This window comes from Benincasa hispida, chromosome 4 (genome assembly GCF_027475165.1).
Source record: "Benincasa hispida cultivar pf3 chromosome 4, pf3_genome.v1.1, whole genome shotgun sequence".
NCBI lineage: Eukaryota > Viridiplantae > Streptophyta > Magnoliopsida > Cucurbitales > Cucurbitaceae > Benincasa > Benincasa hispida.
In genome coordinates this window covers 34,471,670-34,480,303 of record NC_143481.1, presented here as the reverse complement: position 1 = coordinate 34,480,303, position 8,634 = coordinate 34,471,670, and the positions used below count along the sequence as shown (strand labels likewise).

Sequence of the window (8,634 nt, the reverse complement as noted above, 5' to 3'; positions counted from 1 at the left end):
CTAAAAAGTTCATACCGTGAGATTTATGCTCAGTCTCGAGATACCATTGTTTGTGTCCCCCTATGGATGTGTAGGATTGTATCAGCAACAGCGGAAGCGCAAGGATCATCTAAGCACTAAATTCACTAATTTTGGCAAAATATAAATCATGCTCTTGGAGAAAAACAAGTGAGTTTCAAGACATACATATTGTAGAACTTCTTCAAAGCTCTTTCTCCAGCTACTATCTTCTCCAAATCTTGTTGCAGACCACCTCAAGATCTTCCCCACTATTCTTTTGGTGCTCTAGATTGAGTTGTGAGTCTCAAAACAAGCTTGAATCAAAGGATGAAGAAGAAATGCTCACTGCAGAAATCTAGTCGAAAAACTCTTTCTTCAAACCGAGTTTTCTCTCAAATTCTCTATAGATTGCATGCCCGATTTTCACTCCAATCTCTTCATTATATTGCAGATCAACATGCAAAGGAGAAAGTTGCATGAGTTGCAGCTCATGCTTGGAGAAGACAAGACAATTCTTGTGTGAGCTAGTGAAGATATGGATGATGGAAAATCAACATTTTCCATTTAACTGGTTTGTTTTTTCTCTTTTTCCAATTTTATCTTAAAAATAAAAAAAAAAATCGATTTTATAAAATCTATTTTTACTTTTTTAAAATGAAAAAAAAATGAATTAATTTCATAATATAATTATTAAATAAAACTTAATTAATTTAATATCAAATATTAAATTGATTTTAACACATATCCATCTTTATATATTTAAATCATATTTAAATATATAAATTCTCTTATTCCGTTAATTAATTAAACATGTAATTATATCTCATATAATTACTAATTCCCTTAATTCTTATTTGAACAATTCAAATTAACTTATCACGCTATTCTAGAGCTAATCCGTTACAAGCCAGTAGGGGACCTCGCGGACCTACAGATCATGGGCTCCAACGATCCGAGATTAATTGGCTAAACTCATTAAACCAGATTAATCCCCATTCGTTAACTAATGGCTCACTCCATAAAGCTCATAGTTGCACTCCCCTCAATGTAGATATATTATGTCTACATGATTTAACCATAATCAGCAAGTCGACCCTTCATAGGTTGTTTGTAATCATGGTTGGGTCAAATATCTATTTTACCCCCCGAGATTACGTCTTATTCCTCAAGTCCCTACTGATCCTCTAATGAATAACTGGTTTGTGATCCAATCACTAAACCAAACTCTCTCAACCCAGCGAGAGGGTGGGGCCCCTTGTTTAAGACTTGGATTTAGTACTTGAGAGAACAACATTTCTCCTATCCCTAAATCGAGTAGGCGTGAACTCCATCTTGCAACCTATGTCCCTAGCTATCTATCTGATCTTACCCCTGAAATGGGAGTCTTATTGAGCCGGCGATGTTGAGCCAACCCTCACCTATGAAAATCTAAGGGCAATCTCGAATAAATAGGAATTCATAGTTAGCTCAAGATAAAGATCGAGTTATCTAGGTCATCTAGGTGAAATAGTCAGTCTTAAACAGTAAACAATGTTATAAAGTAAGAGTGACTTATTTCTTGGTCCTAATCTTATGCAAACTCATTACATAGGATGCTCCCATTCCTCATGTCATAACATGTACGAATTAGAATCACATCGTATGTAGCACTTTACAACTCTTTGTAACAACTACAATGTAGGCCGTATCCAATGGTGTTACCACAATAAGGTACCCAACCTCATTCATGTACCATAGATCATTTTGACCATTTACTCGAACCTGGTCCACTCTTATGTCTCCACACAAAGTTCAAGTATTCATACAATAGTCACGGGTCTTAGTTTATTGGATTTAGACTTTCGTACAATTTATAAAATCAAATAAATATATTGATTATAGAAAATGTTTATCATTTTATAAACTGCGAGTTTTAGGACATAAAACCCAACAGGATGATGTTTGCTTAGGTGAATACCAAGGTGAATGGAGAGAGTATTCATAGTAAGTGACAGAGAAACATGTGACAACACATCCCTGGTCTCTTTCATTAGTTCGTTGTAGAATTTCATGCTCGACCTCAAGCCACCTTTACTTGTATCCCCCTACAGATGGTATTTGTATGAAATTTTACACAAACTCAAAAAATGGACGGGACTTCTTTAGTTTTTGCCCCAATCAATTTTTTTCTACGTTGGGCTCATTGGGACGAAACTCTAGAATCTAAAATGAAAGGTTGCACTTATAACAAATTATTAAGTTAATAATTTTTGGACCGAATAATGGCGACTAATCGTTAAAGGGATAAAAGTTATTCTGGTGTAAAGGTTGGTTAAGATTGTTTCAATTCAATGAAAGGGTAATTGATCACCTTGCAGTGACTTTTATCCTTACTGAAGCATCATTGCAAAAATAGATGCCACATAGGGTACATTAAATTTTTGCTAAATAGATTGGTTTTTCTTGGTAATGCCTTAATAACTAATATAAATAATTTATATGTTTTTAGCAATCGTCATAATGACTAGCGGTACACTAAATTTGTTGAGTGTTGATAAACTGAATGGTGACAACTACACAAGCTGGAAAAACACTATAAACACCGTGCTTATAATCGATTACTTGAGGATTGTCCTTGTTAAGGAATGTCCTCAAGTGCCCGTTGCTAGAGCACGTCGAAATGTTCGATATGCATATGATAGATAGGTCAACACAAACAAAATGGCCCAGGAGTTCATATTGGCCAACTTTTTGAAGTCTTGGCCAAGAAACACGAAACTATGGTCATTGCACGTGAGATCATGGATTCATCGAGGGTGAAATTTGGACAACTGTCCACACAACTCCGACATGACGCTCTGAAATACACCTTGCCTCTGTTTGAGAACATATTCTAAACATGATGGTTCACTTTAACTTAGTTGAGATGAATGGTCCACTTTAACGTGGCTGAACATGATGGTTGATGACATGTAGAAATGCATGTCATCTTAGGCCTTTTACTTAGAATTATGAAGGTTGTTATGCAGAATATGCATCGATCATGATAGGAATCCACAAGAATATGAGCTTTCGTCGATCAGCATGTCGCATCTCAGCTAACCTGTTATTTTGCGTTAATTATGCATTCAATGTTCTATTTTTGTAGCCAATGCAGGAAATGAATGCAAACGCGAAAACCAAACCATTGCATGGATGACCGCATGCAGAGAAACACTCCATCTCAAGGCAAATGCATCGATCAACGCATGGATGTTGCGGTAATCAGTCGTATACGTCCATCGCATAAGAGTTGCGCTCGTCAAGCGATTGCGGTTGTCATGTAGAGTTGCGGTGTTAAGGGAATGCGACCATTGAATGATTGCAGCTACATGACAACGCATTCTAATGGGATAAACGCAAGGTAGGTGGAATGAACGCATCAATGCATCTACCTCGAGAAATTCCAAAGCTAATGTTGACATTTCACCTTCCACACTGTTAGTGGCAGAGGTTCAGAAAAGGACTAACGGTCGAACGTCAGACTTAGAGCAGTCCAATTAATGTTGTCAGCGACCCAAGCTTTATAAATAGAAGCCGATGTGCTGAAATTCATTTTATCCAAGATTTTCGCCTGAGGTTTGCCTATGGTGAATCCTTGCAATCCAGACAAACGTATGAGAAGACGGTTGAGAGTTCTTCACCTCCTTCATCCATTCCGAGTGACGATCAGAGCTTTCAATCAGAGTTAGATCTCGAGAGAGTCAGTTCCTCCGTTCATCCATGGAACCACTAGCAGCCTTGACGCACATCCGTTGGAAGTAAATCTTTGCTTCCAATTGATCATTTCTTTTCCTTTCTTTTCTCATATTGTATTGTATATCATTTTGGAATTAAGAAATCAATACAATCTGTTTTCAATGCATTTATCTATTCCTTCGACTCCATCTCCATCTTCTTGCTTAGCATCTTTACTTTCATTGCAACACTTAGTGGGATTGCTTGGGTATTGCATACTTAGTCATATGGATTAGGGATATGAAGCATGTAGCAAACTACCAAGAGGTATGCGTTGCGCGAGTATGTGAGTAATCTTATTTGCTTCGTGTGAGCTGCTGCAATGCCTGTCTATAGGCTAACGCATTGCTTGTCTATGAGTGAAGTCAGCAACAATCAACTACTCGGGAGGGTAAGTGGTTGGATGCATTAAGCAAGGTATGCATTGTTCACTAGGGATAGTAACAATCTTAGGTCAGTGAAGTTTATGCGATTGTCTTGTATTTAATGTATGCTTCATTCGTTCATTAGGTATACTCAGGAGGGTAGTCTAAGGACAAGATCTAGGCTTGGGAAGGTCAGGTTAGAATCTAGGCTTGGGAGAGTCAAATTAGAACAGATAACACAAGAAATAGGCGCTTAGGAATGAGTACTATTTATTATTAACGCATTGTATGCATCTTAGAGATAAGATACGATTGAATGCGGTCACCTTGCTTTCATGCATTCTGCATCGTTGCATAGGACAAGAGTAGAGACTTAGGAATATGCTCTATGGACACTTTGCGTTCAACACATGCGTCCTAGAATTAGGAGCACCGCATTTTCATTGGAAAATGACTTGTCGTGTATGGTTGTAGCATGATTTCATGGATTGCGTTGACTAAGGTTGCTCTTGCGATCACTCTTAAGTTTTGCAATGGAAACATCTCCGTATTTTATCTATTTTCCCACACATTTATTTCATGTCAAGGTTTGTCGCATTTCTACCTTTCATGCACATTCTCATTGTGTTGTCTGTTAGATAGGAGTAGGAGTAGGATTAACGTAGCAACATCCCCTCCATTCTTTTATTTAAACCGTCGAATGCACATCACCACAAACATATAGCTACAAGTCCCTGTGTTTGACCTCGGATTACCTGAGAAACTTGCGTTCATGTTATACTTGGCGTGAACGCAAGAAAACTTGTGGCAGGACGCATGGTCATCGCATACACTTGTTAATGCATTTTCATTCCAACGCATGACCATCGATGCATGACTATCAACATATATCTTAGGAACATGCATCGCATACCATGTCCAAGGGAAGTTGGTTATCGAGTAAAATTGACCTCCAATTTTCTGTCATCAATGGTCCACTTTAATGTGGAGGTTCTGTATTTTATTTTTGGAGGATCGGAAAAAATGAAAATTGATGTTAAAATGTGGACAAGATTAAGAGTTTAAAAAGAGAGGGAGGATGGTGAAATCCAAATTCAATTTAGGTCACTGGATGTTGGTAAAATGAAATCAATGGTAGAGAGTTAAAAGTAGATGTAAAAATAATAATTTTTTTAAAAGCAAAGGTATATCTAATAGAAAGTGAATGATGATAATTTTTTTTTAATCTTTTCTTTTTTTTTTACCCAACTAGCCGCTAAACATAAATATAAAATAATATAATAATATATCTTCTTAACACTCATTTTCTTTTGAAATTCAACAAAAACTCCAAAACCCACTATGTGTCACTTCTCAATTTCCCCAAGTGGTACCTTTTACTTCGACCACTTTGATGGGAAAAATCTACTACATCATTAGATTGAGATTTTTTCGTTAAGTTCTTTTCGGCTATATCTTCTTCATTTGAGCTCCAATTTGAGTGACTCAAATTGTATTTGAATCGTTATTTCAAGCTATACCTAATGAATACTTTAAAGCACTCAAATTGTTAATAAAGTTATTCAAATTTGTTATCATCAAAATATTAAATAATTAATAAATCTTAATTAATTAATTTGAGATTAATTGTCAAAAAGCCAACACAAAATAATGATAAGAAGATACTTTTTTTTTTGTCACAATCAAGAAATTTAAGAAAATGGACAATTAATAAATTTCAAGGGTATTAGAAAAACAATAAAAATGTCTAGTAGACACTACTACATAACTAAGAGTCATCGACAGTAACAAATGGACTTAACAACCTTGATTAAATTAGAGACTATACCTATAAAATAAAATATCTTTTAAGATAATTTGATATGAAATATAATTTTATGTAATTTTAAATTTTTATCTTTCTCTTTTAATTTTAATAAATATCTTACCATTAGTTCTAAAACTTTAATCAAATAACAAATAATTTCAAGGGTACTAGAAAAAGAATAAAAATGTCTAATAAACACTACGACATAATTAAGAGTCATCAACAATAATAAATGGATTTAACAACATTGATTAAAATAGAGATCATACATATAAAATAAAACATCTTTTAAGATAATTTGATAAGAAATATAATTTTAAATAATTTTCAATTTTGATGTTTCTCTTTTAATTTGAATAAATTTCTTACCACTAGTTCTAAAACTTTAATTAAATAACAAATAATTATAATTCCATTGTTATATTTAGTTTTTTAAAGATTTTTTTTTTCTAAAATTATGCATGTTTACAATGGGCCACTTATTTTTGTTTACTTTTTCACCCACAAAACTATTTTATCCAAAATAGACATTTGTGGAATAACATTTGATCAGGTTGGGTGAAAGGTATGGCATGTTTTTAGACATAAATAGTTTATCATAGTTTGACAAGTAGTATACTTAGTTATGCTTATTTGGAGTAAAGGAGAAAACTAATTATAGGAGAAATTGAGTGGTGCTGGATTTCTCTATTTCAATATAAATACTTTGAATTGTAATTGAAACATACACAAACATTTTCTTCCAAAAGAAAACTATACAAGAGATTGGGCAAAAAAGAAAAAATATAAACATAGAGAAGAAGAACAAGATGCGTACAACATTGAACTTTGTGGCTCTATCATTCATATTGTTTTCTTTATCTAGAGGGCAATCTCAATCTAGTGATGGTGTTTTCGATGTGACAAAGTATGGTGCTGCACCTAATGCTGAAATATCTCAGGTAAATTATCATTTTTTATTATCATCAATTGAGAGAAAAAAAACATCTAGTGGCATCAATCAGATCTATTAATATATTTTAAAAATTAAATAGGCTCTAACACATGCATGGAAGGAAGCATGTGCATCAACAACCCAAAGTAAAGCCATTATTCCAAAAGAAACTTACAAGTTAAGTGCAGTTCAGTTGGTGGGCCCTTGCAAAAGCCCCATCGAAATTCAACTTCAAGGAACATTGCAGGCACCATTGGATCTAACAGGAGACAGATGGATTAGTTTTAGACGAATAGATTAGTTTTAGATATATCGATTACTTAACGTTAATAGGTGGTGGTGTTTTAGATGGGCAAGGAAAAGTGGCGTGGGAGAAAAATGATTGCCATAAAAACCCAAAGTGTGATCGTATTCCCATGGTAAGCACAATTTAATCATGTAACAAAAATGTTTAGTACTGTTGGCCCATATATTATTTATTGTTACAATTTTAACTGTCAAACTAATATTTACATTTACTCTTTTTTAAGTAAATATATTTAAGTATGATAATTTATTTTATTTAAAAAAATGCAGAGTTTGAAGTTAAGCTTTATAACAAATTCGACAGTAAGTGATATAACGTCTAAAGATAGCAAGAACTTTCATGTCAATGTATTGGGCTGTAAGAACCTCACCTTCCAACATTTCATCATAAATGCACCAGGAGATAATATTAATTCTGATAGAATTCACATTGGTCGATCTCTTGGGATTAATGTCCTTAATACAAACATTGGTACTGGAGATGATTGTATCTCACTTGGGGATGGAAGTAAGTAAGTAACAATTACTAATGTGACATGTGGGCCTGGACATGGTATAAGTGTAGAAAGCCTAGGAAGATACAATGTTGAAGAACCTGTGGAGGGAATCATAGTTAAGAATTGTACATTGATGAATACATCGAATGGCGTTAGAATCAAAACATGGCCAACTTCTCCTACTGCTTGAACCGCTTCTGATATGCACTATGAAGATATAATTATGATCAATGTCAGCAATCCAATTCTCATAGATCAGGAATACTGTCCACACAACCTATGTAATAAACAGGTACGAAAGTTATAAACTTCTTTTTAATTTAATTTTTAATACTTAAATTAAGTGACAAGATCATGTCCTATGTTCTTGCCTTTCAGAGTTCATCAAAAGTCAAGATTAGTAAGGTTAGTTTTAAGAATATCAGAGGTACTTCGGGTAATGCACTTGCGGTCAAACTTGTTTGTAGTTCCGAGTTTCCATGTGAAGATGTAGAGCTAGCTGACATTGACCTCACAATAGCGGAAGGGAAGACACAATTACATCTCAATGTTTAAATGTGAAGCCCATCATTTCTGGAAAACAAAATCCTTCGATTTGTTCTACTCTTTCTCCTAATGCTTCTCCATTAGCTTAAGCTACTTTTTTAAGAGATGACTATTTGATGAAAAAAAATTATAATTAAGTTTTGATATTCTAAAGCAACTAGTTTAAATTATTTTTGTAATTGCATAAAACTTTAGCACCCAAATTCTCATAGAATTAATTTGTGGTGACCAAATAATTTTTTCTTTGTTGTTTTAGAAGAACAAAGAAATGTATCCTTAGGACTAAATAATATATTATTTTGAGTAATTGATTAATCCACAAATGTCTTCTTTATGAACATTTTTTTTCTGTATTACATGAATGCATGATGCTACATCTTGTGTATTGTCCATTGTACTTTTATTTATCTTAATGCATACACA

General features: G+C 34.0%; 1 pseudogene; it reads left to right on the top strand.

Annotated features, from left to right (window-relative positions):
- The first annotated feature begins 6,737 nt into the window (after positions 1 to 6,737).
- Positions 6,738 to 8,300, top strand: LOC150036662 (exopolygalacturonase-like; annotated as a pseudogene).
- Positions 8,301 to 8,634: the final 334 nt, after the last annotated feature.